Source organism: Desmodus rotundus, chromosome X (genome assembly GCF_022682495.2).
Source record: "Desmodus rotundus isolate HL8 chromosome X, HLdesRot8A.1, whole genome shotgun sequence".
In the NCBI taxonomy this organism is placed as follows: Eukaryota; Metazoa; Chordata; class Mammalia; order Chiroptera; family Phyllostomidae; genus Desmodus; species Desmodus rotundus.
Genome location: NC_071400.1, coordinates 83,219,532 through 83,238,192, shown reverse-complemented (window position 1 = coordinate 83,238,192; position 18,661 = coordinate 83,219,532). Strand labels below are relative to the sequence as shown.

Sequence of the window (18,661 nt, the reverse complement as noted above, 5' to 3'; positions counted from 1 at the left end):
CTTGAGCTGTTTTCGCCCTTGTGGGTTAAGCTTCGGGGTCTGCTCAACTTGGAACAAATAGAATAAATAGAGGGGGCCTTGAGAATTGAGGTTCCATACTGATTTAGGGAGGAACAATCACAGTGCTGTTCAGAAGGAGAGTTGATGCACTTGTGTTGTCTTTAGTGAAAACCAACGATTCACTGGGATTTAGTTAACTGGCGGTCGGGATACTGAACCCTGCCCCATCACAAGTGTCAAAATGGCATGGTTTTTTTCCAGGGGGCTTTTGGGAGTGAGCTCCAGAGCAGGCAGCTGTGCTGATCAAATGCAGCTGAACAGGAGCCCTGCATTAGTCAGTCTTCCCCAGACACCCCTGGTGTTTGCTTTCCAACTCCTTTCTCTCCCCACCTTGCCTCCTGGGTGCTGAACATACCAGCAGCCCCCCCTTGCCCTGTCTTCCACTACCCTCTCAATAACTACACAACTTCTATCCAACAAACTCCGTGGTTTCCTGACTCCTCTCATTTTTTCTTGTCAAATGAAAACTACTGATGGCTCCTTCCTACAAAAACAAATGTCACTGCCTGGAGCATTCCTGAATTCGAGGTCATTACCACAGGGTGCAAATATCAAGCATAGTTTGTTATGATTTACCCCTCTTGTTTGAGTGAAGATGCTGTAGTGGCCGAGAACCTTTCCTAAGACAGAATAATGAGCCTCAGGGCCAAGAAAGTAGTTAAACGCACAACCGTTCGGGTTGCTAGGCTGCAAACACCAGGAGAGAACTTGCTGCCTTCCCAGTGGCAGAATCGTTATATAGCAACATAGGAAGGCCTTTGGGATCTCTTCATCCAATTGCCTCATTTTACCTGTTAGGAAACTGGGACCTAGGTAGGTAAAGCCATCTTGCCACAGATCTGCAAAGATACAATGAGGTTATAACCCTACTCTCCTAATTCCTCCTAATGCCATGACCATAACACAATGCTGTATTCAGATCACAGTTTTTTTCCTTTGTCCACCAAAATATCCTGTGCATTTTACTCTGTCCCACACTTGCACACCACTGTGATTTATACTCCTGTCACCTCGAAGCCAATTTTCTAGATCACCTTTATAGTGTGAGTGCATTGGTCAAGAGAGCATTCCTTGTTCTCGGTTCATTTGCTACCAACATGTACATTCCTGCCCTGCGTTCATTTTGAGTAGTTATGCCCATGTTGCCAGGGAAACTAGCACACCTTTCAGCCAAAAGATGGACGAGAATAAGATCCGGTCTGTTGAGCATGGTATAACTTTCCCTGTAGTGTCACCATGCCTGGCTGATGGAGGAGGTTTGCCCTCTCTGTAAAGATTATAACTCCAGCAAATAGTGGATTGTATTACCTGCTCTACGCTAGCTCACAAGGAGCCCATCTGAGGAGGAAGGGTCCCTACATACAGTGTAGCCTTCTGCAGAACTTATGGCAGGACCCCATAATCTAGGGCATGCATGCAAGATGACTGATGTGGACATTTACTCCACACTCAGGGTCCGAGAGAGAGGGGTCCAGGTGTGTCCATGGCAGCCATAGTGAAGGAGCTCCCAGGAAGCTGAAACAGTACACAGTGACAGGGTGATGCCCCTGCCTTTGACCTTTCAGTTCCATCTGAAAAACAAATGTATCTTTCTCAGGAAGTATTGTATGACAGGAATGTGTTCATTGTCATAGTTTTTCCTCCACTCACCCCCATCCCATTCAGAATAATAGGAGAACTCTAACGATTTTAGGCTCAGTTGATAGGCTGAAGTGGTTAATGTGTGTGGCTGTTACTGACTCTAGGCAGTCCACAAGCAACTCAACTGTTGTGCCCCAGGGGATCTGCCCGAGGTGGAGATGGAATCTGAGCAGTTGGGTTCAGTTCCCAGAAAGGGAACTCCCTGCGATGCAGATAAAGAATTGTTGATCCACAGATAAAGAAGTACTGGGGAAATGGCCTCCGGACTGCAACTCGGCATCCAATTAACCTTTTTCCCAAACTCCTTACCTACCGTTTCTTGTCCTTATAGAAAGGTCAGCTTGAACTGAGATATTAAGACAATTTGTAAGGGGACATAACCTGCTGTCTTCTCAGGTCACTGGCCATCTCAATAAAGGACCCATAAAGATGCAATCCCTGTCTCTACTTAATGGTTCTGGGGGTGACAAGCAGTGTGAATACCAGCTCTTCTGGTTTCGGTAACTGTTGTAGCTACAACCAGGCAAAATGGCATAAAATAATTTATCCTATAGTAGCTTTAGTGGTTTTCAGTTTTTATCTCAAAATTTCCTAGAGGTATAAAAGTCAAGCTCCATTTGTGGCTTCTAATCCTTCACAATGTGATCCCAGTCTTCCTCTCAAGCTAAAAGGCATTGTACATCCCGTCAGGTCAGGTCAGAGTCACTCAAGAAACCAGACGGATGCAGCGAGCTAAGAAGCAGGGTTTATTAGCAGGGGAATATGGAGCCAACCAAGGGAGGTAAGACTCACTCGGTTGCTCTTAGGGCAGGGTTTATAAGCGCAAAACCCCACAAAGGGTGACTGGTTGGGGTGTCAGAGTCTCATTGGCTAGAGCTGGTTGCTGGGTGCCATTTCTGCTGACCATTGTTCTTGATACATCTTGTCAGGCTCAAGTTAAAGCTGCATCCTGTTATGCCGGATAGGCCGACCCCAGACCCCAATCTTAGCCGGGCATCTGTTTGTCCTGGGTAGGGCCGGCAGGCAGTTTCCCACAGTACACTTCCTGCCTGGTGATTTTCCATTCCTCCTAGGCTTACCTAGGTCTGTCACATCCCTTTGACCTACCACTTCTATGCCCTAACCCCGCCCAACTAACTGAGAAATGCTGTGGACTTTTAACACATGGCACATACTCTTTCTTTCACTGGACTATCTATCTCCGCTGCTTCTACCTGATAAACTGTTACCTGTACTATAAGCTCCATCTGACTTATTTCGCCTTCTGCAAGGATCCTGTTATGGATGTTATCATATGTTTCTGCCACATCTTCTTTATGAATACACCTTGGAGAATGAATGTCTCCTTGGCTAATCTCTGGCTTGGAGAAGTTCTATTTCTCCCAAACCATTGGTTTGTATTTATCTTATCAACGGCCAATAGTGACTCTCACCAGGTTTTTCTTTAACGATGATCGCCAGAACTTTCATAGCCAAAATTGCAGCCTGTGTACAATCAAGGGTATGACTTTCCACAATTACATTTCTGGCCGTATTTTATGAAATGAACTTTGCTTTTCTTTTACTTTTAAATTTTATATTTTGTCATTTATGTATCATTTTATGGAACTCCTTTCTGGAACAAGGTAGCCAGGGAGGGAGGGAGGGAGGGAGGGAAGGAAGGAAGGAAGGAAGGAAGGAAGGGCAGCAGGGGAAGGGAAGGAAATGGAGGGAAAGGGAGGGGAGGGGAATCCAAACTCAAAAGCTACTTTTTGATTCTGTCACCTGGAAAAATTAATTTTCACTCTGTGCTTTCACGGCACTTTGAAGAAGCCTTTATTATAGCATTTATATCACTTCATGTCAATTCTTCTTAGACTTTTTTTCTTGTACCTGACTGCAAATTCTCTACAAACAATGATAGTTTGTTACTTGGTATTCCCAGCTTCTGGCTCAGTTCCTGACTCAATTAACTACTCAATATATGTGTATTGAGTGAGCAGTAGCTGAAAAGTCACTCCAAAGATTTAATCCAATCACATAAATTGATTTAACTAATTGGGGTTCTGTTCAAGATTTACACTCATTCTCTAAATCAGACTTCTGACCTTCAGAACTTTATCCGTGACTAGTCACAGTCATATTTTCATTTTACTTGTCTCCAGCTGAATTTTAGCAAATAACCCACCAGCTGTACTTAATACAAATCAGATGATATTAAATATAATTTAAAATCTCTTGATGAAATAGGATCAGATCTCATTGGGGCATAACAAAACACAATTATACCTTCCTGACATATGCTCTTTTTAAGAAAATCCATTCATGAGTATTAAAGTCTGACAATCTTTTCTCAAAGTTGGTATGATCTTATCAAATAAGTAGTGCCAGTACCAAATGGGAATTAAAAAGTCATTGTATTATCTCTACCCTAGATTATTTCTCTAAGCAGAACCATCAACATTGATACATACCAGGGCTTTATTTGAATTTAATGGCAAATCAGTTACATCCGCATAACAGCTAATTATATTCATGCTCTTTAATAGATGATGAAATTCTACAATATGTGTATCCCAGTGAGCACAGGGCAGGTTCAAACTTCCTTTCTTTCCAAGTTGAAACAGGCTTGACCTCTACAACAGTTACTCATTTGGGTCTTCCAGGTCATTGCTAGGGCAATTGCCTGAAATGTCATTTGAAACATTAAAATAGAAATAAAGTAGTCTGAAGAAATTACTATTGTTTCTGATTTTCTCTCTGTTATTTGGATAAGTCATAGGCACAGGAATGAAAAAGCACACGCTAGCTAGAGAATGGCTAAGCCTCCTGTACAAGTTGATAGGAGGATTTGACAATTTCTTCACAATTGTGGACACATTGTCATTTAAATACAGAGACAATCAAAAGTGAATTAGCCATTAACACAGATGTGTGTTATGTACACACATGCATTCACATGCATAAGCACAAGCTCTTGTGGGTCAGAGCTGCCTCTGGATAAATTATAATGATGTCACAGCAGTCGCCAAAAGTGACCAGACACCAGAACAGTGTTAAACAGAGCTATCTGCTAAGCTAGCGCCAGCCCCCCACCTGGCCAGCATGATGCCTTGCTGAGTTTCAGTAAAGGACTAGGAAAATTAATCAATATCTGCAGCAGATGGTGCCTGGAAATTTACTTCCTAATCTAGTCAATAATTGCAGTTCTTTCAAAGATGCACAGTTTCCTTGACAAGGTATCTCATCAGGGACTTAACTATTTGGAAATGTCTCCTTTCAATTTAGTGTTCAGTGTTCTCAAAATAACAGCATTTGCAGCCAGATTAGGGCAAGCCACCACTCCTTTCATTTCCCTCCCTCTTTGGTCTCAGCACCATCAAAAGCCAGAGGGCAGGGTAGAGATTATAATGTAAGGAGGGGAAGACTAAGGTTGGGTGATAAATATCGCCTTTCTGTCCCCCAGATTCCTAGGGGAGAGCACCTCATTTACAACCCTTCCACAAGGAGCCTCCTTTAAGTGGCGTTTTTATTTTCTCTTCCTGTTTTTGTGCTCCTTACAATGAAATCATTAGTGAGCATTTTGACTAAGGAACCTGTATTAGTTTACTATGACTGCTGTAAGTTACCACGAACTCAGTGATTTAAAACAATACCAATTTATTATTTTACTGTTGTGAAGGTCAGCAGCCTGGAATAGATACCACTAGGCTAAAATCAAGGTGTTGACATGACTGTGTTCCTTTCTGTAAGGAATAGGGGAGGACTGGTTTCCTGGACTTTTCCATATTGTGGAGGCAGCCCCACACCTCTTGGGAGCTCTGTGCAAAGGCAGCAATGGCCAGTTGAGTCTTTCTCCTGCTGCCTTCCTCTCTCACTGTCTCTCCTGCCTTCTTCTTCCTCTTTTGAGGACCCTTATAATTACGTGGGGCCCACTCAGTGAATCCAGGATAATTTCCATTTTTTTAAGGTCAGCTGAATGCCATCTGCTACCTTAATTTCTCCTTGCCATGTAGCATAATATACAGGGTTCGGCAGAAGTGACCCCATTGAGTGTGGTCGGTAGGGTACGTGAATATCTTGCTCGAGACAGACAGCAATGGGAACATTTCACCTAAAATGTCCTATGGTGTGCTTGAGCGTGATATTGTTATGTTACAGAATTACATGCTTATGATTTTGTAATAACAAATTTTTATGTAATGAACGAGGGGCGTTATTTGTGCCAGACCCTGTATTTACAGGCTCCGCAGATGAGGACATTGGACACCTTTCGGGGAGGAGCATTATTCGACCTATCTCAGCATCTTTCTGGAAGCCTTACCTCCTACTCAAAGGGACTGATCTCAGTTCAGGGACCACTTCTCTTCTCCCCATCTGTGATTTTTTTTTAATTGGAGTTTTTCACTCATTCCAGGCAGTGGCATTTCAAGAGGCTAAGAGGCTGTTGTAAGCTCTTCAGAGGAAGTGTGCAGGCTACTAGGCTTAATATCTTTGTCTCTTTAAACCTAAGACCTTAGGGATGTCATTTATAAAATTTCGACTCAATGCTTTCATGTTCTTGGCCCGTTGTGGGTAACTTTGGAACCGTTGTCAGTTACGTATCTGTATCCGATGGAAAGTTAGTTCTTAGAAACAGAGACTGCAAACAGATAGCCAGCAGGCCAGTTGTTTTAAAAGAAGAAAGAAAACAGTATAAGGCTACAGAGATAGAGCAGACAGTGCTGGACTAGTTCGGGCTATAAGGTTGAATTGGAAGGTATTTGGCAACTGTGCTGCAAAACCAGTGAAAACATTTGATCAGTGAGATCAGGAGAAGAAAGGAAAGCGCGAGAACATTGGCACAATGCTGTGTCTACAAAAAAGTGATGCTACGTCGAAAGGGATGCAGCCCTCAAATGACTCAGTATAACCCCCTGGAGTGTGGGAAGATGATTTAAGCATTTCTATACCCGCATTTTATTATACGGATATTCTATCTGTATTTTAAGTAAGAACTTAAGCCTTACTCACATTTAACATACAGATCGACCCTGTCGTGATCATTTGGTCTATGCTTTCAGCTGCTCAAATACGACGCAGGTAAATGAAAGCATTTATTTGAGAAAGACTAGGAATGGCACTCTGCAGAGGGGTTGACCAGGGCTCGTCACTCATATGCTGTCACCTTAGCGTGACTTAATTGCGATACTTATGAAACCAGTAAGTGGATTGATTGCTATATTATCTCATTTTGAGTAAATTAACCCTCACAAAATGGACAAGTGGTTTAAAAATAGGCAAGTGTTTAGAGAGTGCCACAAGAAACTATGTGTGGAAAAAATTCTAATAAGCTGAGTGCACCTAAACACCAAGCCAATGAAAGAAATGACCTTTTATTCAACCTCCAGTACTGTCTTCACCGGTCACAAAAACATCCCGGTCTGATCGGATCTGACACATTCAATTTTGAGCAGAAGAATATTTTTACATTTTAAATGAATACATTAAAAATAAAATTATGTTTGTATTGATACTTATTTCATCTTTAGCTGGGTCTAATTTATATTTAGTACATATTTTATAACATTTGCCATATATTAGTACAATAGTCCATGTTTGTACTTTATAAACAAATTTATAAACAAATATAGTTATAAACAAATATATTTATAAGCAAGTACGTTTGTCTTATGGGTAAGGGTGTATCGTGTTATTCTTTGCAGAGCGCTGCTCTGGAGGGCAGAGCTTTTGGAAGGAGGCAGCAAAGACCAAAGAAAAGGTTAGACATGGAAAAAAAGTTCAAAAGGTCATCAAAAGAGGGTGTATGAGGGAACCCCAGGGTGGGTCGCAGGACATGGTGCATTAAGTTGGATTGGGCATTCCATACAGTACTTCTGTCCTATAATGGGGCCCATGACATATTTTATAACATAAGCCATAAATGGCTCAGTGAGATCCTTAAATTTTTAAATGTCCATTTTGTTTTCAATGCCAAAAAAGCAAACTGCTACAAAGTTTACAGAAATATGTCTTTTCCTATTGCTTACAGCAATGAAGCATCTCAAAAACACACGCATTCCAACGTTAAAATATCAAATAAGATTTTATACAAGCTGGATTTAAATGGCAGTTTAAGTGGCAGCCAGCATATAGTAAGTCCACTTAATAATCAGTGAGTCTTCTCTGGACACAGTGATCTTACATTCAGCTGCTCTTTTATAGGCTTTAAAAAAAAAGAAGTAGCAACATGCATTTTATAGGAAATGACTGGAGAATTTCAGCTACAAAGAATTCCGTCCTATAAAGTTTGATATTTTTGTATGGGTTAGGAGATTTTCATAAATTCCACTCCAACATAATACAGAAACATCCTTCAAAATGTTATCTTTAAGATCACAGAAGCTAAGAGATTTAAATTTCAAAGTGCATGTTATCCATTTTCTGGTCATTTTTAACTTCCAGGCAAGCTCTCTGATGCCCTCTTCATTTGTTTAATGTTTTCCATTTTTTCCAGCTGCTTTGGGAGTCAGTTTCAGATCACAAAAGACAGAAAAATGTTTTTCTTCCTCCTGCCCCAAGCTCACCTGCCCAGACAAGATTTTTGTCTGCATTAAATAGATTCACTGACCCAGGACTAGTAACCTACCCATAGCGGCAGCTTCTGAGGTGCTCAGTGGAGCATGGAGAGCTCCATAATGACTGATTAGAGTCCTCGGGAGATCCTGAGATCACTGTAAAGGATTCTGGGGCAGGATGGCCCTACCAGCCATTCTTGTTAGCCTGTGTCCTTTCATTACCATTAACACATTCCCCCAGCTCTCTCTCCCAACGCAGAGAATCGTGGGAATTTGACCCGGACTCACATGAGCGGTTGCGTGTTCTGTGCCCTGCGACACAAAGATAAACTCTTCTTCCCTGGTAAGATGCCCTGACAGAAGCTCCTGCAGGTGTTTCCTCCAGAAGGTATCACTTGAGTACTTACTTCAGGGATAATATTTTGGACTGCATTACAGAGCAAAGTATTTGGTCGGATAATCTAATAAGAATGATAACAGCCAACCTATGCCATTTCATCCTCAGATCAGAGAAACCCAATTAGGTTGTATTTCCCCACTTCACAGACCAGGGAAGGAAATTTCTGAGAGGTTAATTAATGTGCTGAAGGGCACATAGTAAAGTGCCCAGCTCAGTCCCACATTCCTTTTAATTGTTCTGTATTATGCTGTCCCTTCTGAATGGATTATTAGGTCAATGTTAATTCTGCCCAAGTACTGAATAACATCATAAATTTAGAATGTTGTTACTTATCTCAATTCTACTATCATCAGTCGCTGAAATTATTCAGACATTTTTGATAATCATAATTTTTGGAAAAAACAGAACTTCTTCTACCTGCTTTTACCTGTTTCTTCAGTATTTTTTTCATTAAATATGTTCCCCTTTGACTTTGACAATCCTTTAGATTGATTTTCCCTGCCCAAGACATAACTTTCTTTTAACCAGCAGTCACAGTGCAAATGCTTGTGCATCATGGTGTGCCCTTTAAATGTGAGTGCAGTCGGCATAGGGAGCGTATTCACTTGAATATTCAATTGTGAAAACAACACAGCTGTGCTTGTCTTTAAGCCATCTCGCAGCTCTGTGCTCACAGCTACCTGAAGAGCTAACCATCCTTGCATCCCGGGTTTAAAAAATGGCATGTGGCAAAGTTGGAGCACCTTGCCCTGAGCCAGTTGTATATATTAATTCCATAGCAAAATATCCGTAGCCAGTTTGCACACACCATGCATCAGACCATGCCCCCGTCCCAGTTTACTTCATACATATAAAAGTCCAATGTCAAGTAGTAAGTACAGTACTTTGTACTTTGGAGATCTGATATGATCTTTGAATTTAATCTTTCACCTGTATAAATGTACTCTTAAATCAGATTCTATTTCCAGGAGAACTTTATAGAACTTAAGTTCCTTATCTCTAGTTTTCTAGTAGAAATATCCAGCTGAATGTTTCACCGGCCCCTCCAATTCAACTTGTCTTAAGTAAAACTCATCTCCTTCACCACTTTCAGAACTTCCGTATTTCACCCTCTAATTTGATCATTGTCTTAGTTACTCGGGCTTGAACTTGTCATGCTTTAGTCTTTTTCCCCTATTCTTTCATTCATGTCCTATGTGCTATAAATCATTCTGAGCTTGTAATCGCTTTTCCATTTCCATTGCCACCCTCATTACCTTGCAGGGACTACACCATAGTGCCTGTCTCCCTTCCACTCTCTCTCCTCCTCTCTGCCCTCCAAACCACTCCAAGGTTGATCTCTGTAAATCAACATTTTGCATCTACCCTTCACCTCCTCAAAACATGCATTTCTGCCCTAGCTGTTGTAGCTCAGTGGATTGAGTGCTGGCCTGTGAACCAAAGCGTTGCTGGTTTGATTCCCAGTCAGGGCACATGCCTGGGTTGCAGGCTGGGACCCCAGTTAGGGGTGTGCGAGAGGCAACTGATTGTTTCTCTCACACATCAATATTTCTCTCTCTCTCTTTCTCCCTCCTTTTCCCTCTTTCTAAAAGTAAATAAAATCTTTAGAAAATGATTTTCTTAAGAAAGTAAAAATTTCAAAGAAAGAGAAATATAGAGATAGTCTAAAGAAAGAAAAACAACACTGTAAACATTGCTCTTCTTAGATCTGTGCTAATCGTTATTGAATCAGCTTTTGCATGAAATAAGGAAGCATACAGTTTATAGTTTAATTTATAGAATTTGACAATCTCAAACAATTCATTTACACCGCTTCGACTCTAAAATAATCTGCATAGTTTTCCAGAGTCAAAATTAAAGTTCCATGTTTTGTCATAAAGGATCTTTTTTCATTCTGTCCAGGTTAACAATCATATTTAAAGTTTTAATTCGGAAATCAAGGAGAGATCCAAATAATGCGGTCCATCCAGACAGCAGGCTGCTTGATCGCACACCTGGCCCTATGCCCGTCATTTTAAGCAATGACTGGTAGGTTTATTTCAATAGTTATTTCCCTGTAGCTGTTATAAAAGTAAAGCAAGGACTGAGGGTCTGGCGTGTGAATATTGCAGATGAGGGATTCTGAACTGAGAGGGACTGTGGAAGCCCCCCACATCTTCGGGGCTCTCTGCAATCATAGGTCTGAGGAGAAAACTCCGTGTCTCTTGGCTGACCACATGCGATCTTGCACAGCGGTCTCACAAAACTGCACACCTATTCTTCTGAAATCATTTTGTCCTTTCCAGCAAGACCGATAGACAAAATAGGTTCTTATGTTTATACCCCTGTGCTTGTGCATTATTAAGAAACTGATAGGAAAAATTGCTCGTGCAAGAACTGCAAACATGACTTGGGGAAGATGAAAAGTCGGTGTGTGCTAAGATGAAATAGTGCTTCTGACAATTCTTTCTGATGTGTCTTAAACCTAAATTATAATGAAGACTCGGGTCAAGGAATTTGTAATGACTACAAAAAATGAAACAGGAGCATAGATGACTAAGTACTGAATTTCTTTTCAGTTCTTTTACCTTTAGACTTTCAAAGAGCACATTAGCTAACAGAACTGGTGGCCAAACTATGGTGTAAGTGGAGCAGAGGTCAGCGTTAGTCTATTTGGGCTGGAGAAAAACCTGGCTGTCGCCATACTTTGCACTCCTAGCACCGAGTTGCCAGCTCTTATGTGTTACAAGGTGTGTGATGCAAAAAAAACTTATTACTCCCCAAAACTCTGAATGTCAAAACACACGTCTTATGATGGTTATATTTATTACAACAGCTTCCTTTCTATAAAACAAAGCAGAATGGAAACAAATCAAAATCATGCATGAACCAAGGGAACACACAGATCAGTTCAGCACCACGACCAGATGTTATGTTAACAAAAAATCCAACATTCTCAGCTTTTATTAGTAATAGTGAACACTCAGTCATCATACTTCAAATATGAATATTTAGTCTGGGTTACTGATGTAACCAACTAATGTAATCAACCTGCATGCCCCTATTTTTTATTTTCTGGATTTGATGGGAAAAGCGGTTGTGGAACTTCCTATTGAGGTTCCAGTCCCAGTCCAGCCTTTTCCTAACCGTGTGACCTTGATCAAATCAACTAACCTCTCTGATCCCATCCCTTCACCTGAAAGTGTGGAAAAATAACACTTTAAAATATATACGACACATATAAATAGTATACATGTAATATAACAATATTTAATATGCTAAAACTACTTATATATTCCATATTAATATTATATAGTGTATTCATAGTATATTAACATAAATACATTTATATTAGTTTAAAATTTATATTATATATTTATTTTATATATTATATTGCATGTAAGTATTACATTATATAATTGCACTACTCTTTTATGACCCTATAGCATTACAAAACATGTATCTACATATGTGCATACATATATAAATGCATATATAAATATAATGGGTGCTGGGTCATGTAAATGTACTGTAACTATAACTAAAAAGCTTAATATTAGCCCTGGCTGGTGTGACTCAGTAGATTGAGTGCTGGCCTGCAAACCAAAAGGGTCACTGGTTGGATTCCCAGTCAGAGCACACGCCTGGGTTGCGGGCCAGGTACCCAGTTGGGGGCATGCAAGAAGCAACCACACATTGATGTTTCTCTCCCTCTCTCCCTCCCTTCCTGTCTCTCTAAAAATAAATAAAATATATTTTTTAAAAAGTTAAATATTATTAGACTATAGGTGAATTTAACGCTGCTGGCTTCCAATGTAATTTACTTCAGAAAAAGGCATTGATGAGATTATCTCTCTGTTTCTAATTCTGTTTACAGTACCTGGCTTGACTTTTATGCTATTATATTAGGTAAGCATTAATTTTCCATTGGAAAAGATTGCCAACAAGCACACACATACAAATAGTGCACCACGAAGGATGGTGCCAGTGCTTAAGTTCTTTTTCTGGAAGGTAACAGAGCTTTCCTCATTACTGCAAATGCATGAGTGAATGCACACCGTCGCAAGCATGGACTTTCCATACATTTTGTCATCCAACAGCCCCATCGCTTCCTCAGTACCCTTTTGTATTCAGCACTATCGATTTTTTCCAACAATTGAGTTTGTTTGCAATAAGCTGAACCAGAGCATAACCTTCCATTAATTAGAAAAAAATGTATGGGCATTAGCTTGAGGAAGCAACAGCAATGCTTGTGTGTTTTCTAGGGCAAACGCAGGGTGATGTTTTGTTTGATTGCTATTGTTTCTTTTTTCCCTTGTGACAGTGTTGTTAAGTCTGACGCCAAAAAGAAAAAAAAAGAAAGAAAAAGAAAAAGTCTGAGAACCTTTTAAATAACTGGTGCCCATTCCAGTAAATAAAAATCCTACCAAGGTCAGCTGTGAATGGATGTGAAGCTAGAATCTTAGAAAACAAATATGTGCCATTACTCTGTCTGTCTTCTAAGCCTTTGTCATCGTTTACAGTTGTTCTTACACTCTATTCCACATTGAAACAAACACCTTAATTATCTTCTTTGATTTCACTACAGAATCGAGAAAATATTCCTTGACTCATATTTGTATGCCCTAGGTAATTAGCACTATGAGCTATGTTGAACTGAGAAGCTAGGAAAGGTATATATGGTCTGCTCTTTACATCACTGTTTCTGGTCAGGCTGATTGAATTAGCCAATGCGGATTTCTTAAACTCAGCAAAACTTAATCGTGTAAGTAATTACAATCATATAATAAATAAAAACTGCTGTACCTCAGCATATTCACTGTGACCTATTTTTCACTGCACAGTGATTAAAAATGCCTCATTTTTCTTAAATTTTGAAACATGACGGTATTCCTTGAATGGAATCATTTATGATAGAAATACACTGAAAATGAAGACAGCAGTGGTCACCGAGGGGCAAACGGATGCAACAGAATAAAGGTAAAATGTAACTTGGAATTATTAAGCAGAAATCAAGGTGGCTGTAAAAATATAAATCCGACATCGTTAGGGAGATCTCTATTAGAAAAAGGAGGCCAGAAATCACCACATTAACATTACCACAAGACGTCACTGTATCCTTTTAACATAGAGATGAGAACATCCTGACTCCACTATCCACAAGGATAGGAAGCAGGTAATGGTCTTCAATCCATTTCCTTTTGAAAATCGTAACAGTGGAAGGTATCTGCTGATGCATTTTTGCCTGAACAAAACTTCTCGTGATTGATAGACTGCCATCACTAAACAACAAAAGTACTACATGCTAAAAATAAATTAATTTCTCTGAGTTCCATTCCCTGCATTAGCTCATTCTCTGAAAATCATTGTCATAAAGAAGATTCCACACGTGACAGCTGAGAGCAAGCACGTTAGTAGCTGGACAACAGTGCCTCCGTGAGGAAGAGTGGCAGGAGCAAAAATGACCCTTCTCGGTCTTCTCTGATTTTTAAATAGCTTCGGTCTTCAGTAGCATTACTACAGGCCTGCACAGTGACTCCTGATAAGGAGTGTTCACCCCCATTTAAAGTGTATGCACAAGAGCAAGGTCTCTGCTCTGTGCCTTTCCAATGTGGGTTTTGGTTACCGTCGGGTTACTTTAGTTTTCAGTGAGCAGCACTACCATATTTTTAATGATTTCTTCCTATTAACACACTGCCATTATTGACACACACATTATTTTGGACGCAAAATTCCTGCTCTATTATTTTATATCAAATTAGCACAACATCAAAAGACAAATTTATGATTCTTGATTTAGTTTTCCTCTTTTTAAAACGTCAGTTCCCCAGCTAAAGAATAATAAGGGTAGCACACTTTGACACTTGTGGAACTAACAAGCAATATGCAAATTTCCAAATAGCATGCTGTTCAAATGCTTCTATTTTTCAAATCCTAATAAGTTCCTAAGAAATTATAATAGTACATTTTTAAGAAATTTTTGTTCACTGAGAAAACTTCAAAATATTAATATATTAACTGAATATATCATTTAGAAAAATGATTTCATTATAAGAAAAGAACTTAAAATTTTGATAATAAGCATAATTTAGTGAGTAATTTTCTGTGGTGAGTCATCATTTCCTTAAAATAAAAAGAATTTCTCTGTGTGCATGCACAGAACAAGTTTCATTAAAAGAATCCAAAACTTTCAAGGAAAAGAAACTAAGTATGACCAAAAAATATTCCTAACTTCTTTGGGGGTTTCATATGATATTTGATAATATATCAAATACCTCTTTGTGAAACAGTTAATAGCAGAGACTGCAGGAGAAAAGCTTATTATTTATTAATCATGAACTCTATTTTTTTAAATAAACAATAAGTCATTAGGTTGCTTTGTTCACTGATATATCCAAAGCACCATAACATTGTGTGGAAATAGCCATATGATTAGACTTTGTACACAACGGCCGAAGTGAATTAAAGCAATTCAGGGTGGAATGCACTGGATAATCAAGTACATAATGTGGCCTCAATTACGTGGTTGTCCCAAGGTTGCAAAGGGATGAAGGGACTCAAATAGCTTGATGCTCTGGCCACTGGGCAACTTGGACGGCCTTCGGCTTTTTGCCCTTACTCCACCATGATATTTTGGAGCAAAGACAGCCTAATTAGACATGGAGCAGATATTATAAACTATTGCTATGGTGAATGCACATGTTTCATATAGCAATAATTTTCACAGCAATTAGCAGTAACTTCCAAATACTGTGCCAATAAAAGTTAGAGTGGCATTATTCCATTGACTTGTCCATGCCGGCATAAATAATGCATACTTGTTTATTTACCTAAAGGGTTCTTACTGAACACAGTGAGCTGTCTATCAGTTATCTCCCTTGCATAGTATGCCAACTCATTAGGAAGGTTCCACAAAGTAACAATGTAGTCACTCTGAAATGACTTCATTTCAGCACAAATCCTGTATAAAAAGGTTTTTGGTAAGTAGTCTTTCCCCATGGGGTTTAGGTTATCTTTTAGGAATTAGAAATGAATAGATAAAAAAACTACAAGAACACTTTGGTTTTCCCAATAATTTCTTAATCACTTCTAGTTTTAATAGTGGCTTTAATAAAAAAAAATAGTAAATTAGATTAATTCCCAAACTATTGTATTTTATGATCTAGAAGGCATTTGCAGAATAAATGTCTAGTTATCTTATTGTAAGCATTCACTCCCTTTTTGACTTCACTGGAAAAATGACACCTAACCAAAGAAATTGGGCCATTTCACGTGTTAGTGCTACAGAGTTCTTTTGTTTGTTTGCTTGTTTTTCCCAATCTTAAGAGGCTCCATGAGAACTGAGCAAAAAGGAAAAAGAGCGAGAGAGAGAAGTCATGCACAGGGACAACAGAGTAGTAGTGACGGGGGGGGGGGGAGTAGATAGGAGAGGGTAAAAGGGGGATAAACGGTGACGGAGGGAGAGTTGACTGGGGGGGTGAACACACAGCACAGTGTGCAGAGGACGTGTTAATAGAACTGCGCGTCTGAAACCTGCATGATTTTGTTACCCAGTGTCATCCCAATAAACTCAATAAAAATTAGTAATAGAAAATAAAGATAAAAAGAAAGAGAGTCCATTAATATTTTAATGTCAGATTTTACGGTTTAACATATCAAGATAAGATTACTAAACACCGATAATTCTTGTCTCTGCTACCTCCCGGTTTCATTACCGTTGTGCACTCCCGGGGCACTTCTAAAGCCGGAAAAAATGACTATAAAAACTGCTTATAACATCAAATAAGTTCCAGGGTATGGTTTTTTTTTAACAATTGTATTTCTTTATTTTTAGACAGAGATGAAGGGAGGGAGAAAGAGAAGGAGAGAAACATCAGTGTGTGGTTGCTTCTCTTGCACACTCTGCTGGGGACCTGGCCTGCAACCCAGGCATGTGCCCTGGCTGGGAATTCAACCAGCGACCCTTTGTTTTACAGGCCAGCACTCAGTCCACTGAGCCACACCAGCCAGGGCCAGAGTATATGTTATTAAGCAGCATGCCTCCAACTTTCATGACGATATCCTTTCCCTTTATTTTTCTTAAAAAGATATATCCATGGAAACTAGCATAATACACAAGTCATTCAATAAATATATTTGATCATCAAATATACTTCAGGCACCCAAAACTCTTTAGCAACACACAGTAGAGTTTCAATCTACCAAAAGGGCCAGATGTGAACATATCTAACTATAATTCAATAAAACGTGCAATGATAGAACTATGTAATAAGTGCATTTGAACAGTTGTGATGCCATTAATTTTTCTTTGGGAAGTAATAAATATAACAGCTGATATTAACTGAGTAATTACTATGGGTCACATTCACTTTTAAGTGTCCTCCATGCACTAACAGAAGTAAGAGGGAACGAGTATTATCTCCATATTTTTAGACTCTCAGTGATAATGCATCTTGCCTAAGGCCAGGATTTGAACTCAGGAAGTATTTTCCATCCCCTCCTTCTGTTTGATGCATCCCTTTCTCTAGGGAAGCATAAAAAAAAAGCCGCCTTTATGCACAACTTTCCTGTCAAAATTATCTTTTTTATTCTAACAAAGTTGTAGTTACTTTCCATCCAAGATAAAAAAGAAACTTCATTTCCATTTTTCCATTTTAAGAAAAGCTGGGTAACATAAGAATATCACTGAGGAGCAGTCAATGTGCTAGAGATAAGGTGATTTGGGTTTATATCCTCTAAGCTGTTGTCCACTTTTTTTTTTTTTCAGAAAGCAAGACCATACCTTTGTATTCAAATGTTTAGGAAAAAAAGATTGAGAATAAGGAGTAATAATAATAGGTTGTACCTCAAAATACATTTAAGTATTATCCGTTAAATTAAATTATGGATGGCTATATTATAATTTTGAGAAATTATTCACATTATAATTTTTTAGACATTAGAAATATTAAGAGATGTTCTATTCATAAGGTCACATTAAGAGATAAAAGATTATGAGCCTTATAAAGGATACGTTTTTTGAACTATTAAAAAATTGCACCAGCCCTGGCTGGGTGATTCAGTTGGTTGGAGCATCATCTCGTACACCAAAAGGTTGTGAGTTCAATCCCCAGTTAGGGCACATACCTAGGTTGCAGGTTTGTTCCCCAGTCGGAGCATGTACAGAAGGCAACAAATCAATGTTTCTCTTGAATCAGTTTCTCTCTCTCTCTCTCTCTTTCTCCCTCTCTCTCTCTCTCTCTTTCTTCCTGTCTCTCTCTCTCTGAAATCTATAAATATATCCTCAGGTGAGGGTTTTAAAAAAGCACCATATTTCACTAGCTCAGTTGTCTTTCATTAGGTATTTATACTTCTCTATCTGTAACAACATGTGACATTTATAATCTGCTGCAAATATTTGATGTTTATTTATGTGAACCAATTAATTTATTTTTTCACCAAACAGAATATTTAAATTTATTCCTATAATTACATCACCCTTAATCATTTGCAGTCTGGTATGTGTCATTTGAGGAAGAGGGATGGAATTAGAGCCATAAGCTAGCTTATCTGGTCACGGCCATAGCATGCCATTCATCTCACATGACTCAGTGGGAAAAAGAGTGATAAACGCTGTGCAGATATGTCCCTAAGCATCACAGCTACGTTTAGATTCAGTTCTCCAACTATGATTGACAGAATGGAAATCCAGTGTTTGTTGAAACATGATGGGGTGAAGCAATCAAACTGCTCAACCTTAATCTCTGCTTATTGCTATGTACAAGGGCCAGTCTTTACTTCATTCTAAAGCTCATAGCTATATGTGTGTGTGTGTGTGTGTGTGTGTGTTAAAGAAATAAAAAATGAATATATGGATTATATCAGGGCAAATGAGAATCGAAAACTAGATTCTAGGTAACATTTCAACAAATATTACCTAAAAATCTACTATTGGTCATAAACTATTAATACAAATATAAGAGAAGTTAGACATAACCCCTCTAAAAAAGTATTCAGTTTACAGTGGACTCACCAAAAATAAATAGATGATTGTCCTTACTGAATT

General features: G+C 39.1%; 1 protein-coding gene across 1 annotated transcript in view; it reads left to right on the top strand.

Moving 5' to 3' along the window:
- IL1RAPL1 (interleukin 1 receptor accessory protein like 1) overlaps positions 1-18,661 on the top strand; it is a 1,180,423-nt gene that overhangs the window by 961,798 nt on the left and 199,964 nt on the right. The window lies entirely within an intron of this gene.